General features: G+C 56.3%; 1 protein-coding gene across 3 annotated transcripts in view; it reads right to left on the bottom strand.

Moving 5' to 3' along the window:
• BAHCC1 (BAH domain and coiled-coil containing 1) overlaps window positions 1–16,902 on the bottom strand; it is a 67,836-nt gene that overhangs the window by 50,691 nt on the left and 243 nt on the right. The gene's annotated exons all lie outside the window — the stretch shown is intronic.

The raw sequence follows: 16,902 nt of genomic DNA, 5'->3' as shown, positions 1-16,902 counted from the left end.
CAGCACTGAGTCACCTCTTCCAGGGTGAAGACCCTGGACCCCAAAACCGGCCTCCAGGGATTGTGTGGGTTGTGGGCACACAGCAGAGCTGTTCCCCAGCAGGCGGTGTAGAAAAGCAGGTCCCCAGCTGTCCCCCTCGTGGCCCAGCCCATGACCCATCACAGATGGGCTGAGCTAGGCAGAGCCCTCCAGTTGGGGAGCCTACCCCCTGCAGGGTCCACAAATCCTCCAGATGTGGGGCAGCCACCTCCAGCTGAGAGCCAGCTGCCGCCAGATGTCACCAGTCCCAGCCCCTCGCACACGGCACCTCGGCAGACCTGTTTTCAGCAGGCCTTCTGCTGCCGCAGGCCTTGTACAGGTGCTAGACAAGAGGAGGCTGGGAAAAAGAGGGAACGAGGAAGAATAGAAGCAGAGCAGGGAGGCAGGAGGGACCGGAACCACCATGTGGGGGCGGGAGAGGGAGAGGCTGGAAGGTCAAGAATGCAAAGCCTCCCCGGCCCAGCCCAGCCCCAGGGCAAATGAGGGGCGCCTGGCCCAGAAATCTCCTCACATGGGCTCAGAGAACCTTCTGGAAGACCCTGTTGGCCCCAGGGCAGAATCTCTCAGGCCATAATAGGAAAACTATGTGGTTGCTGGCCCACTCGACCAGCAAATGTGGATGGCAGGGGACCGACCTAGCCACGACAGCCCAAAAATTAATAAAAGAAAAATCGGATGCAAACCTGGTTCTTATTAAAAGGATAAATTTAGTCCTTTGCCTGGGGCAGTGGGGCGGGGGCGGGGCAGCCAACGGACCCACTGGGCTGCCTCTGGACTCCCCTCCCTCTCTGTCCTGGTTCTGGGCTGGACGGTGACTCAGAGCCGCCTGGGGCAGGAGGGGATGCAGGGAGGGGGTGCAGGGAGGACACTTCCCTCCCCCAAGACTCCTGTTCCTCACACCTCTCCCATGGCTCTGTCTCCCTCCGATCTCACACCCTCTCCCAGTGCCACGTGGTCTTGCAGGCCGGCCAGAACCTTCCCACCCAGGACACTCCTGAGGCTGGGTGAGCGGGCAAGGGGCGTGGGAAGGTGACCAGGGCCCAGTGACTGGAGGACGATCCTCGGCCAAACCAGGTACTTCCTTTCCCGGCATCCTGAAGTCAGATAGCCCCCAGGGAAGCGGATACTCTGATCTTGTTGTGCAGGCATGCTCACACTCGCACACACACTCACAAACACGTGCACACTCACATGCTCAGTCACATACACTCACACACTCACAAACGTGTGCACATGCATGCTCAGTCATATATTCACACAAACATGCACACTCACACAAACATGTGCACACTCATGCTCAGTTACATGCTCATAAACACATGCACACTCATAGTCACACATTCACACACTCACAAACGTGCACACTCATGCTCATACATGTGCACACTCATACACAAACACGTACACTGATGCTCAATCACACAATACACATTTACATTTTCATACACATGTATGCTCACACACGGACACACTCATATACTTGCACATATGTATACAGACTCATGGGCTAACATTCTCATATTCATTCACACGTGCATACTCACATACATTCACACGTGTACACTCACACTGCACACACATACATATGCACTCACTCTCATCCACACATAACTCACACTCACATCCTCATGCACACTTACACATGCACATTCACACACTCCTATACGCTCACACTCCCGCAGGCTCCTATACACTCACTCACATGCTCCTATACGCTCACACTCCCACAGGCTCCTATACACTCACACTCACACAGGCTCCTATACGCTCACACTCCCGCAGGCTCCTATACGCTCACAGTCACTGGCTCCTATACACTCACACTCACACAGGCTCCTATACACTCACACAGGCTTCCTATATGCTCACACTCACAGGCTCCTATACACTCACACTCACAGGCTTCCTATACGCTCACACTCAGAGGCTCCTATACACTCACACAAGGCTTCCCATACGCTCACACTCACACATACTTATGCAAACTCACACACTTACATGTGCACACTCTCACACATGCACACACGCACACACTCCCACGTGCACATACACAGCCCAGTCCAGCTGTCTGCTCCTCTAGCCCTGGTGGTCTTTGTAGAGAAGAGGGTGTATCTGGGCAGGGTCAGGAGGAGCCTGGGCTGAGCCTGTCGGCCACCCACCCTGCTGTCCTGCACCCCGCCACTCTCAACCCAGACCTAGACCCCCCATGCTCAGCTGTGGGCAGGGAAAGGAGAAAGGGCAGCCTACACAAGAGCGTGGGGGCCTAGCTGTGCCAGGTAGGTCTGCTCACAGAACCTGGACTGGCCATCCCAGCCACAGGATGAACCCCTACAGAACTGGGTCTGCAAGGAGGTTCTAGCCATTTCTGGCCAGGTGCCCTTGGGCAGGGACTCAGCCCTGCCAGGCCAGCGCTTCCTCATCTGTCAGGTGGACCCAGCCACGGTGCTTGGCACAGCCCAACACCAGACTGATGTTCTGGGTGGGCGTGGCAGGGACAGCCTGGGGGCTGGTGCACCAAGATGCCCTCTCTATGGTCACTTTGGGCTAGGAGAGCCAGCCCCTCCTGACCACGATGATGGCTCAGGCCAGCTTTAGGTCTCTTGTGTCTAAGAAGGTTCAGGGACTGAGGGGATGCATCCCAAGGAGGGGGCCAGAAGGAACCCTCAGGGCCACCAGTGGGGTCACCACTGGGATGATAGGGCTTGGACCAGCCCTTCCACTCCTTCTCAAGAAGCTTTGAGGGTTTCTGCTGCCAGTGCCACCTTTCTAGCCCCACTTCCCAGCCACCTGCTTCAGGTACACTCCAGCCACACTGGGCCACTCAGTGTCCCTAAACCCAGGGCTGCCCCTCCCAGGGGAAGCACATGACCTTTCCCTGGTCTCAGACCCCTAGGCTGTTCATTTTCCAAGGCTCAGTTCTCACCCAGTCTCCTACATGAAGCCCAACCTGACCACTTCACAGCAAAGGCCCCCCGCCACTGTGGGTCCTTCCATCTGGCCTCCACTGTGTATGACTGGATACCAGGTATGGGCCCCAGGCTAACCCAGCGTCTAGGAACCCAACCCCACCAAGGAATGGGTGGGAGAAGGAGCAGCCAGAAAGGAACACGAGAGATGACAAAGTTGTGGTGTTCCAGGTAGTGGGTCAGGTCGGCCTCATTGCCTCCCCCCAGCCTCCTCACCCTCCTCACCCCCGGTGGTCCTGTCCAGGAGGCTACCTGGCCAGGCCCAGCCTTAGTGCCCCATGTCCTCACACGGGGGACCTCTGTGGGTGAGCAGAGGGGCAGAGCAGGCAGCGCCAGAAGGAGGCCAGCATGCCAACGCACACCAAAGAGCCAGCTGTGAGTGGCCAACAAATTGTAATGAACATGTAAAAGGCGGTAAACGCTGTGTGGGAAATGAGATATGACAGGTGGGGACGCAGGGAAACGGAGAAAATGCACAGATCCAATTAACGTAAAACACTGGTTATTTCTCCGTGAGATTGCATCACTAGTCAGGGCAGGCGGAAGTGAGGACCTGTGGCCAGGCCACCCCAGCAGCTGCCAAGCCCACCCGTCCAGAGGTCCAGGGGTATCCTGTGAGAGGACGGGCCGAAATTGTCCACAGGTGGGGATGCAGGCACTGAGAGGCCACGCAAGGCCAAGGGTAAGTCACAGGAGTAGCTCCCAGGGGAGCAGCACCCATCTAGTCCACCCAGTGCCCTGCACCCACTCTTCAGGAGCCAGGCTGGGCTTCTACACACTCTCCCACGTGGCAGCTGAGTGGCTCTTTGTCTCAGGCCTGCTGAGTGAGGCCACACTCCAAGGGGCCCACAGAGATGCAGGGCTGCCCTAGGCATGACTAGTCTTGCAGAAAGCATGTAGGGGAGCCAGGCTGATCCCTCCTACCAGAAAGCCCAATGCTGGCATCCTCCAACTCTGACCCCAGCCCAAACCTGCCTCCCAAGGCTCTCAGCTAAATGGCCTCAACTCAGTCTCAGCCCCCAGGATCGGAAAAAGGAAAGGCCAGGGTAGGATTACCCGGTAAGCAAGGTACCCATGGCTTGTTGTTGTTATGTGCCGTCAAGTCGGTTCCGACTCATAGTGACCCTACGGACAGCAGAATGAAACACTGCCCTGTCCTGAGCCATCCTTTCAATTGTTGTTATGCTTGAGCTCATCATTGCAGCCACCGTGTCAGTCCGCCTTGTTGAGGGTCTTCCTCTTTTCCGCTGACTCTGTACTCTGCCAAGCATGATGTCCTTCTCCAGGGACTCATCCCTCCTGACAACATGTCCAAAGTATCTAAGACGCAGTCTTGCCATCCTTGCCTCTAAGGAGCATTCTGGCTGTACTTCTAAGACAGATTTGTTCGTTCTTTTGGCAGGCCATGGTATATTCAATATTTTTTGCCAACACCACAATTCAGAGGCATCAATTCTTCTTCGCTCTTCCTTATTCATTGTCTCAGCTTTCACATGCATATGATATGATTGAAAATACCATGGCTCGGGTCAGGTGCACCTGAGACTTCAGGGTGACATCTTTGCTCTTCAACACTTTAAAGAGGTCCTTTGCAGCAGATTTACCCAATGCAATGCGTCTTTTGATTTCTTGACTGCTGCTTCCATGGCTGTTGATTGTGGATCCAAGTAAAATGAAATCCTTGACAACTTCAATCTTTTCTCCGTTTATCATGATGTTGCTTATTGGTCCAGTTGTGAGGATTTTTGTTTTCTTTATGTTGAGGTGCAATCCATACTGAAGGCTGTGGTCTTTGGTTTTCATTAGTAAGTGCTTCAAGTTCTCTTCACTTCCAGCAGGCAAGGTTGTGTCATCTGCATAACGCAGGTTGGTAACGAGTCTTCCTCCTATCCCGATGCCCTGTTCTTCTTCATGTAGTCCAGCTTCTCATATTATTTGCTCAGCATACAGATTAAATACGTATGGTGAAAGAATACAACCCTGATGCACACCCATGGCTTACTTGTGCATATTCATGAATCTGTAGTGAACGACTTCACCTGTTTGTCACATCAAAGATGTGGTGAAATTGTGCACTACAGATTAGTAAGTAAACACAGGTAAACTCGTACGTACCTTGCCTACTGGTTAATCCACCCCTGAGAACGGCCTCCAACCCTGGGCCGACCACCTGTTAGCTCCTGGAGGGGGGAGCCCAATGGGCCGGGCCCCTGCCCTCCTGTCTCCCTGCTTTCCTGCCTTCCTACCCTCCTTTCCTCTCTACCTCCTGTCTTGGTCCTTATCTCGATTTCCTTCGTTCCTTTCCTCCCTCCCTCCCACCTGCCTCCTCTGTCTATGCAGCACCCCCAGGTCTAGTGCTACCCGTGGGGAAGGGGCCCAGGTGAATGAGGAATTGCCAAGGGTGGTGGCTCTGGGTGCTGGGGGCCAACGGAGGCATTCATACCAAGCCTTGTAATCTCTGAATTGTCGCAGTTTCCTTAACAGCAAGCACCGCTTTTATAAATCACCCCGCTCCCTGCGAAATACGAGATGAAATATTATAATCTCTGAAGATGTTTCCAGAGTCCAAGGAGAAAGAACCTCCCTGAGGTAACTACAGTGTTTCTCAGAACCTGTGAGGTACGCATGGCCAGGAGTGGAGGTTTGTGGGGGAGCCTGCCCCATCACATGTAGGGCCTGGGACCGGGGCGCAGATGGGACCAGGGCGCAGGTGGAAGCAGTCCCAGGAGCAGGAGGGCATGGTGTCCAGGCTGGGGCCAGGAGCCAGTGCCAGCCGAGGGGAACCAGCCTGGGGAGCCAGAGGGCTGACCAGCCGGGGGCTCGGCTCTGGGGGGCCCTGGCTCTAAGGGCCCCGGCAGAAGCCCCGTGCAAAGACCCATTGTGGTGCCTGGAAGCTCCCTCACCCACTCTTAGCCCCTGGGATGACCAGGGCGGGTCCCAGGACACGCACCCTCTCACAGCCCCCAACCCATTCCATCTGGAGAAGGACCAGCCTGGCTCCTGAGCCAGGAAACAAGCCCCAGCTGGTCCTGATGGCGACAGTGGGTAGGGTAGGTGGCCACTCTGAGCCTCTGCCACCTTTGTGACACAGAAGGCTGGATCAGCCCTGATACCCCTGACCAGTTCGCCTGGAGAGCTGCTTAACAAGAAGGTCAGGAAAAAGCCAGGTCGGGGATCCCAGCTGGCAGCCTGGGGTCTGCACTGAGCTGCCTCAAGGCGGAATGAGGTCCCTGAAAGGAGCCCCCTAGCATCAGACCCACCATGGCCCCAAGATGCACCATGACCCTCTAACCACACGCCCAAAGGGCCCAGGGCTGGGGCCTGCATGGGGCCAGCAAGAGAGCAGCAGGAGTGCCCTGCCTTGCCAGCCTGGGTGTGGTGGCTCCACCAGTCAGCCCCAGCCTGCAAGGCAGGGCACTCCTGCTGAGTGCCATCTGGAGTCCAAAGCCCATGGTATTTCCTAAGACCCACAGTTCAGGGGGGCCCTCTGTGCTGTCACCGGTTGCCCACCCCACCTGGCCTGAGGGCCAAGGTTGCCTGCTGTGGACCAACTGCTGCCTCAGAGCATGGTGAGCACCTGGCTGGCCACTCAGGCCGCGGTTGACAACGTGGTGAGGGTGGGAGAGGAAGCTGTGCCGGGCAGGCGGGGGTCACATGTAGGGGTAGGGGTCACTCGGACTCCTCTAGGACCCCAGGACAGCCCAGCTCTCTGTGAAGGCCTTGATGGGGACCCAGTGTGTCCCTCTAGAGAAAGGGCTGCAGGAGGGTAGACCCAGCCTAACCTGGACCCTGAGTCAGCTCTACCTCCCCCACCAGCTGAGGTCAAGACCCCTGAGGCAGCGGCACAGAGAAATGAGGTAGAGGGTGCTCCCTGCCCCCCTACCCAGCCAGCAGGTCCCCAGGGCCTCCCACCCTGCCATGCTGACCCACCCCAAGCCCCATCACCCCCAAAGAACCACCCTCCCCCTCCCAGTTGTAACCCACAGGTCCATGTAGCCCTGGACACGCTGTGGAGGAGCAACCCTTTGAGGGGTCTTCAGGGTTCCACGTCCCACTGCCCCCGACTCCGTCTAGCATTTTAAGGCCTATTTGTGCATCTCCACCAATAGGCCGGGGGACTTAGTCACTTGGGGTTTCTGCTAAGTATAACCGTGTCTGCAATGTGTGAAAAACAACAGGCGTGACCTGAGCCTGGCTTCCCAGGCTTCAATTTTACCCATCTTCGCACACGTTAAAGGCTTTTTAGCAGTTAGTCTAAAAACTCATTACAACTTAAATTTAATTAATTTTAGTATTAATTTAAAATAAATTAGAAGTTTATTTTTAGGATACCCCAAAAACCAAAAACCAAACCGAGTGCCGTCGAGTCGATTCCGACTCATAGCGACCCTATAGGATAGACTAGAACTGCCCCATAGAGTTTCCAAGGAGAGTGTGGCGGATTTGAACTGCCGACCCTTTGGTTAGCAGCTGTAGCACTCAACCACTACGCCACCAGGGTTTCCAGGATACCCAAAGGAACGCAAAAATTCTCAAAAAGGGTACTGGCTTCTGGGCAAACTGCCCACGAGGTGACCTGCTGGCTTTGGGTGACGATGGCGTGCGGTGGGGCCAGCTGGACACAGGAGCTGCCCCACTGGCATGCCCGGCACGTCCCAGAGGACCACGGAGCTGGCTCCTTCACCGTCATCCTGCGACAGGGCCGGGGGTTTCCATACGAACCTGCATCATCCTGAGAGGCCGGCTCGCAGCCGGGTAGGAAGCACCTGCGGTCACCCCATCCTGCAGGTCACACGCTGAGTCCTGCCACACCTGAATGTCCCGCCTGCCCTGGGCCCTACAGGTGAGGATGGAGGGGAGGGACCTGGGCCACCTCCACACCACAAGCAGAGTGTCTTCTGAGGCACAAATGTTTGCTGCAAGGTCACCCACAGGCGTGGGTAGACGGGAGCTGGACAGGAGGCACAGGCAGGGATAGAGGAACAGGGCTAGCAGGGAGACTGGTCGAAATGGGGGGGTCACGACTGAAGGTTGGTCAATGCTGGCTGCTTGGGTCAGGGTCTGGAGCTGGGGGTCAGAAGGGGACAGAGAGGAGCCAGTGGGGACTGCCCCGCTCACAGGGCACACTCAAGACTACAAAGGGCACAGGCGGAGCACACGAAGAGCACACTTGGTCAGTATCAGCACTGCGGGAGGCCAAGGGTTGGATGTGGATGCACGCATGTATGCATGACACTCACAGGAGCAGACAGCCTCATGGGCCCACCTAGTTAGCTCCAACACTTTTCTCAGGTGCAGCGTACGTGGCCCTCAGAAGCCTCAGCAGAGGACTGGAGATGCTTCTGGAAGGTGAGGGGATGCCAACCTGGCCCTGGGCAGGACGAGAGGTGGTCACAAAGGCTGGGGACACACGCAGGACACCGCTGTGTGGGTGTTCCCATGCCACAGGCATATGGGTGGGAGATGGGCTCCCCAGGTTTTAAAGAAGAGGCTGAGGCTCTGTTTGGACCCAGCTCGCCTGCCTTCTCTTCTCAGCTCAGTTTTCCCAGAGTTGGAGCATTCGTCTACCCTTGGTGTGGGAGGGGGACCATGGGAGGAAAACCACCTCCACACAGGGCCTGCCGACGGCTAAGGCACTTGGCACAGCTCTGGGGGGACGAACGAATGGGGACACAATACCCCAGACTTGGGATGCCTGCCATCCCTTGGGAAAGGTGGCTTGATGCTAGGGATGGTCCCCAGGCAAAGGCTCCACAAAGCCTTGTGGAATAGGCCACCACAGGGTCAAGACTGGAGGCCCCGCTGCCTCCAGGATGGCTTTAGGCTGGAAGTGAGGTACAGAAGGACATCTCGGGAGGTGGACATGCAAGCAGCATCAGGGGACAGAGATGCCTGGGGCTGTGGGGAGCTGAGTGGGGGTTGTCCAGGCCACAGCCAGTGAAGGCAAGGAGCCAGAGAAGGAGTCCAGGGGGGTTGGCGGTGTAGAAGGAACGAGAAGGAAGTAGGCCTGTGCTCGCCAGCAAGACCCTGCCTGGAGAGACTGCGGGACCTTGGGCAGCTCCGGCAGGTGGCCGAGCTGGAGGACTGAGCAGGCAGCAAGGTCACAGGGCATCGTGAGTGTGTGAGTGCATAAGCGTGTGCAAGTGTGAGTGTGCATGTGTACATGTGAGCAGGGGGCTGGCCAGGTGGTGGGCATACACGTAAGTGGGGTGTAAACGGGTGGCCGTGCCATTGTGGCCGTGCCCACAGGACCCAGAGCCTTCTTCAGGTCTGCAGGGTGGGCCTCGGGCTCCAGAGACTTGGCTGGCTGAGCCAGGAAGGCTGGCGCCCAGTAGCAAGGTCCTTGCATACTTGCGAAGGGCCCCACACGACAGCACCAGGGACTCCTCCCGTGCACTCTCCCCTCAAATCCACCACCACATCCCCACCCCAGGGGTTGATTCCCGGGGTCTCCACATTCTGCTGCCCGCATCTCCACTCACCGTACCCCAACTTCGTCCTCCCTGAGCTCCACCCCCTCACCCGCTGCTGTGCTTCCATCCCTTGGCCTGAAGGGTGAGCCTGAAGTGGTTCACCCCACCCACCCAGGGCTGAGCTCTGGGGAGCCCACATGCCCCTCCCTGTGAGATGCCCCTGTGGAAGTCAGGGCCAAGGCCCTTGACCCAGCAGGACGAGGAGGAGATCCAGCCAAGATCTGCCTTTTCCCCGAAAGTGACATCAGGCAGTTTACTATCTACTGACAATACCTAAGGATTCTCTTCTGGCAGCAGGCACCAGGCCAGGCTGTTCCCCCACCACCCCAGCTCAGGCCTGTCGATCACATGACGGTGCCTACTAGATGCCAGGATGGAGTTGGAGGGGATGGTTGGGGGGCCTGGGTCACACCTGAAGTCTGCCACAGGGGCAGTGCCCACCGTGACCGAGGTCGGGGGGTGGATTGTCTTTCCCTCCAGTGAACATACAAGGAGTGATACCCCAGACCACCTGGCCTTTCCAAAGCCCTCAAGTCTAAAGAGACTGGAGGAGGGCTGGGCTGGGGGGGGGGGTGCGGGGGAGGGAGCCCAGCCCAGCCCACCTGTTTATTCCCCCCGACCCACCCCAGGTCAGAAGGAAAAAACGCTTCCTGACTGATCTAATCTGGAACCTAATCCACCTCGACAGCTGCAGCAACAGCCTGTGGGTCCCAGCCGGCCGGCTCCCAGCTCCGCGCTGGATGCGCCCCACCAGGCCTGAGGCCCACTGCAGACCCAGCGGTGATCTGGTAACCAGGGCTGGCCCCAGCTCATAACCAGGCCCTTATCGCACACCCAGGCCAGCCCCCTACCTCATGATTGAGCCCTTATCCCATAAGCAGGGGCCTATCTCGCAACTGGAGTCTATCCCCCCGTCTTATAATTGAGGCCCCCATCTCCTAACCGTGGCTGGACCCCCCATCTCCTAACCAGGGCTGGACTCCCAGCTGATACCTGCAGCTGGCCCCCATCTCATAACTGGGCTCTATCTCATAAGTGGGGTCAGCCCCCCATCTCACACCTGGGGTCAAGTCCCCCATCTTGTAACTGGGCCGGCAGATCATAACTAGGCCCCCATCCCATAACCTGGGCCGGCCCCGACTCGGTGCCCGCCACCCCCAGTCCTCATACCATCCCCAGAGCCTCAGGGGTACCACTTGCACGTGGGGCCACGGAAGTCAGTAATATACATATTACAAGAAACAAGAGCAGCCCACTGACAAACAGGCCTGCGTGATCCCATAAAAATGTGGGCGGCAGGGAGCAGACCGAGCAGTTCCACTCTGGCCCCTCTAGGCATGGCCCCACTGGTAGGGGCTATTTTGTATTTAGGCTGTGACTTTGATTTTGGCTTGTGATACCATGTCTTTGGTGAGAGGGATGAGGTCCCAGGGCTAATGGGGACCGGGGAAGCCCAGGAGAGACATCCCTGGCTGGCGAGGGGGCGGGAGCCCAGCAGATCAAGTCAGTGCTTTGCCAAACAGACAGGACATGTTTTTGCATCTGGGAGTCTGTTCACAGCATCTGTAATGTTATGAGGGACCAGCAGGAGGCCCCTCCCAAGACAACCTGGGAGGACCCCTCCCCTCCAGGAAGCTGCAGAGTGGCAGGCTTGAGACACTTCGCTGGACAACTAGATTGAAGGCAGAAACTTCGGCCACCGGCAAAGCTTTCGTTTTGGAAACTGCCAGTCAGGGTAGAACCGGGTCAGTAAGGCAGGGACTACGGCCGTCTGAAGATGTGAAGAGGGCAATGGGGACTGCCACACCAATGTCATGAAGGGGACAGCCTAGTCAGGATCTGGCCCTGATGCCACTCAGGGGAAGCCTCCACGTCCCTGCCACACAGGACCTCCCGAGGGCCATTAGGGCCCTGCTAAGGCAACTCCAGAAGAGGGACGTGTTCAGGGGCTGAGAACAGGCAGTCTGGTGAGGCCTCTCCTGTGGCTTTGGGGGTCACCCAAGACAATCAAGGCAGATGCTGCACAGGGCCTTAAAAGGGGGGGGGTGCACCTATTTGTTGGGGGGGCCTATAGTCTGATATTTATGGTAAAGGAGGAAGCCAGGCAGGCCTTGAGGCCTCTCTTCCAGCTGGAAGGACAAGGGGGCACTGAGGGCAGCCCAGAAAGCAATCCCAGCGGCCTCCCTTGGGAATTCCCAGCTCCAGGAATGTGACGGGTCCCAGGCTCAGACCCTGGAGCCAGATGAGGCATTCTGGGAAATGTAGTCCTCTGGGATTTCTGGGGGCATTTGGTTAAGGGACAACCAAGAAAGGGAGAGTGCCAACAGGGCTACCCTGACCCCGATCCCGAGTGGAAGTTTACAATTCTTGGGAAGTGGCCGAATTAGAATACCCGCTGCTTGAAGAAGCACTAGCCTCACGTCACTTCACAGGAGTTGCCAGCACTCTTATTTTGGTAGGGAGACCTGGGAACTCCCTTGAGAGGAGAGGCATCAGCCAAAGGGCCCGGACGGAAAGAAGGAAGGCTCCAGGGTTCCCACTCCTGCCCTCCTCTGGCCCCTGCCCACAGACACGGAGCAGAGGTGCTGGCCAGGAGCAGGGTGTTACCTGCCAGCCTTCACAGAGGCTGCAGAGTGTCCGTGGGCTGGAACATTATTTACGCTCACAGCTCGCTCTGATGACATATGTAAGTTGACAGCAAACATCCTATCAACTTGCTGGAGTGTATCTCGATTGTTAAAACATACTCTTAAAGGCGTACTGTCATTTATGGAATTAAAATAGCCGAAGTGCCCACCCCCTTCTCGAGGCCTCCCTCCTCTGGCCTCCGGGTCCTCCTGCCCCACACTCAGGCCAGCTCGTCGAGGGCACTCCCCTTGCTCCCAGGGATCCCAGGCTGGCATGCCCTCCCCACCCCACCCTAGCCAAAAACCAAATCCATTGCCCTTCAGTGGATCCCCACTCACAGCAACCCTATAAGACAGTGTAGAACTGCCCACAGGGTTTCCAAGGCTTTATAGACATCTTTCTCCTGAGGAGCGGTTGCTGGGTTTGAACCACCAACCTTGCAGTTAGCAGCTGAGTGCTTAACCACTGTGCCACCAGGGCGCCTTTCACCCCACTCCAGGCCAGGGCAAACCCACTAATGGCAAGAAGTGACAAACGCCAGAAGCCCCACCAATTAAATTTAAACCCATGCAAAGCTCAGTGGCTAGTAAATTATTATTTTTATTAGCTTGAACCAAGTTCCCGTAAGAGAGAAAGTCAACTTGCTCCCATGAATGGCTCTTGTATAATTTATTTAACTCCGTGCTCTTTGCCAAAGCCTGGAATATTTTTAGCTCGTTCTGTTGTTGGATTTGGCTTTTTTATGTGTGTTTCTGAGGGGTATTTTTAGCCTCCTCCATGTTATTCTAAGAGTCTCCTGTGCGTTTTGTCCTGCCTGTGCGGGCTATGTTGAACCCTGTCTCGCAGAAAGACAAGGGGGATTTCTAAGAATAACAGGAAAGCATTTGGGGGTGCGTGTGTTTTGCAGGGAAGACGTGCTATTTTCGAAAAGCAGCTCCCTGCCTCCCTCACTAATTTGCCTTATTGCTCACGTGACCTGGATATTCCTATAGAAAACGCAGTATCTCAGACTAGGGATAATCAGACAAGGTGGCAGTTTAAGCCCCACTGGGGAAAAAAAAAAAACCACATTCCAAAAATGGGCTTTGGTGGGGTGGGCGGGCAGATGGGGGAGCCAAAGCCAGGCTGGTCTACGGTCTACGCGGCCACCGGATTCCCGCGGCTCTGGGCTCGGTGGCAGCTTTGATGTCCCCGCTCTGTGCTCTGTCACTTACCAGGCAGGATGGGTAGACCCCTTGGAAAGTAACTCTTTTCACACCTACTTAGAGTTGGTAACTGTTGCAGACACACTCTGTTGTGTCACAGAGTTAATGAGGTATTTACGAAAATGTATTTTTTTTTTCTTACAAAAAATATCACGTGACAAGGGAGGGGAAACTTATGGGGTCTTTTCACACTATGAAATTATCTTGTTTCTCGACTGAGTTTTTTGAGAATGGCGATCGGAAGCATTTCGTGTGGAAAAGAAGTTTGCTGTCGTCTCCCACCACATATCGACCTCCCTATTCACCCCAAACCACCCTAGGCCTGGGGCGCCTGGCTTCCCTAGCTGGGGCCATTTACACCCCAAAGAGAAGGGACGGGGAGGGGACTCAGGGGCTCAGAGTCCCCACCAGATTATTCAAACCCAGATGGGGAACAGCATCAGGAAGAGAAGGCGGAGGACCGGGACTGACCAGGCTGAAGAAGGGGGAGGGGACTGCCCTGCCAGCAGGCAGGACAAGGAGGTGCTGTGTCTGGGCTTTCCCCAGGCCGGCTGCCTCCTTACTCAGCCACTCTGCGGGCTGCGAGATTCCCCAATTGCTCGAGGCGGTAGCACTGATGAAAAATCTTGGGCTGGTTCGTTGTTGATTTTCCTTTTTTTCCCCCCTAGATTTCACAGCTTTGCCTCCGGACCATCTGTATTAGAGACAAAATCTAACACTGCACTAAAAATAATGATTCCAAACATTTTAATTGCACCTTTCGGTGACAAGGTTACTGTAAAAGCACTTTGCCATAAAACCCCGCAGCCCGATTATAAAGCTATCAGCACTTTCAGTTTTAGAAAAACAATGGGAGGCTCCGGAGCCCAGCTTCCCCATTGGGGTCCCTGTAGCTGACATCTTGAAAGCACTGGGTGGGGATGAGGCCAGGCAGTAGCCTGAGCCGCAGGCGGGGAGACCCTCGGCCCAGCGAAGCAGGCGCCCAAGCGGCCTGGGAGGGGGCAGTGCCTCAGAAGGCTGGGGCATCCACCCCTCATCTCACATTAGAATCAGACAAATGGCGGGGGGACATGTGGCCCTTTCCTTTCAGCAGGGCGGTGGGTGGAGGGAGGGGTGGCTGGGAAATGGGGAGATAGTCCGTCAAAGTGGTCATTTGGAAATCTGCACGTGAAATGCAAAAAAATTTAACTTGATTCTGCTTTTTTTTTCCTACACTAGACCACAGACACAGACCAAAGCAAAGTGATCTGGGGTGTGATCCCTTTTTTTAAAAAAAAAATAGACGTAGCTGAATTTTAAACAACCGGCTTTCCACAGCCTCAAAGGCTCTCAGCTACAGATGCCTGGTGCTGGCCGGATCAGCTGGGCTTCCCAGCGAAAACGGGCGGTGCACCTCCAAGCACAATGGGCTTTCGCTCCCCCACGGGGTAGAAATGGCCCGGGAGCAAGGGCACGTGGTCCTGCAGCCCCCATCTAGCATCCCCTGGGGGTCTCTAGCACCCTTTAGAGTGCCTTGTGCATGGGGGAAGTGGGAGGATCTGGGGTCAAGACATAATACCCAAGACACAGCCCAGGACATGGCCAGTTCGGTGTCCACCACCCTCCGTGGCCTATGTTCGGAGAACCACGTGGAATGAGCAAGACAAAGGTTCCATCCGGTCACCCCACCGTGTTCCCACCTGACTTGGTGGAGCCTTGGTCTGGAAATGATGGTAGGAAGGGGGCTATGGCGGCTGACCCAGACCTGGTAGCTGTGGCCAGTGAGTGGGGAGGAAAAGCACATGAGCTGCTCTGCCCAGGAATCCGCCTGGCCTCCCCAGAAGGGGACAGCCCCAGCTGCTGTTCCACACCAGGAATGCTGGTGTCGGCTGTGTGGTTACCTGCCAGGTTAGAGGACACACAGGGGTGGGCAGCTCTCCCTCCCCATCCCCCCCCTTACACACCCCCAGCAGGCACCACCAGCCTGCAACCAGGAGAAGGGCTGGCCAGGAAGCTGAGGCCCTGGCCCTGCAGCCCCCACGAGCCCCCTTCGCCCCCCAGTGTAGGCTGAACTGGGCAGCGCCTCCAATGAAAGGGCAGGAAGAGACACTTAATAACCACAGGGACAGCGGGAGAGAGATTTTAAAAGCACCAATTGCTCAGGCAAGTACTTTTTCTCTTTCTCTTTCTTGTGATAAATCTAGAGAAAAAAAGAGAAGGAGAGGAAGAAAAGGAAGACAAGCAACCAAGGGAAGAAAGAGCAGCGGGCAAAAGCAAGCTCTCCCTGAGCAGGGAGCTAGCTGGCAGGCGCAGGACCCGGCCACCCAGAGCCGGGGAGCCACAGCCCGGCTTGCTCCAGCTTTTGGGAATCCCCTCCTATTGTAAATGCTGAAAGCCCATTAGTAATTGAGCAATTTTGGGCATTCTTTTTTTCAGAAATTTACATTTTTCTTTTCCATATTTTTTTTACATTTTTCTTTTCTGGTATTTTCCCTTCGAGCCCCGTCACTGCCTTTTTAATCCACATACTAATTGTAATCCCATTAACGCAGATATAATTTTATTAGTATTCACAGTTCATCGAGCTACCAATAATAACTTACTGTCAAATTAAAAAAAAAAAACTGCAAACAACGTTGCTGATGTTTAAGGCAAGCTGTAAACAAAAACAGCTGACATGCCAAGGTGATCTGGGGGTCCCCACGAGGCCACCAGGCTGTGCCCGGCATCATCATGAAAACTCTGCCCCAAACTTCTACTACTGCAGCTGACCAGGATCGCTGTCTCCCCCGGCAGCTGTCCCCTTCGCCAGGCTCCAGCCGCGACTACTTCGCCTCCGACCTTGCTCAAAAAAGAATTTCAAAACTACCCGAGGCAGGACCGCTCTCCAGGCCTGGGGCACCGTGGCTACAACAGCCCTCTCCAGGAGGGCACCCGAGAGGACTGCCACGCGGCCGCCCCCCGAAGCCCAGCCCCGGGCGCCCGGCTCTCTCCTCTTCGAGCAAATTCGCTTGCACTCGCCTGCACCGAAATCATCGGAGCGCGGCCCTGCGCCGCCCCCTCCCGGGCCGGGCCGCGGAGCTCCTGGGCCCCGGGGCGGCGAGGCCCGGCGGCGCTGGCCACGCTTTGTCCGCGTTAGCAGGATACCGGAGGCACTTGTTAAAGCCAATGCGTCCCTGCAAACGCATTCTCGCCCTGACACTTCAAGGCTTTATATAGAAACAGGATTTGCTCGTCTTACACCGGCAGTCCCTATTAACGCGCCCCGCGCTTACTGCCAAATCCGCGGGGCCACGGCCCCCGCCCCCTGGCTCACAACGGCCGTTTTGTTCCCGCAGAAAGCGCCTCCTTGTCCCTGCCCGGAGCGGCACAAGGCGGTGAATGCGGAAAAAGATTTCCGCGGAATTTCGTTCTTCTGCAGAGGAGGGGGACGGCACCGAGGTGAAAACCTTTATTTTTAGCTGCCTCGGGGCTGCCCCTCTGAGACCCGAGAGGACCCCGGGAGGCCGCCGGCTGCGGGGGGCAGGGGCGCAGAGAGAAGCAGGCTCAGGCTCCTCACGAACCCTGCCTCCGTGTGCTTCCCGAGCGTTCCACCCACGCCCGGCCCCGACG

Source organism: Elephas maximus, chromosome 19 (genome assembly GCF_024166365.1).
Source record: "Elephas maximus indicus isolate mEleMax1 chromosome 19, mEleMax1 primary haplotype, whole genome shotgun sequence".
NCBI classification, from domain to species: domain Eukaryota; kingdom Metazoa; phylum Chordata; class Mammalia; order Proboscidea; family Elephantidae; genus Elephas; species Elephas maximus.
The sequence above is the reverse complement of the archived record's forward strand: the minus strand, read 5'-3'. Positions and strand labels throughout refer to the sequence as shown.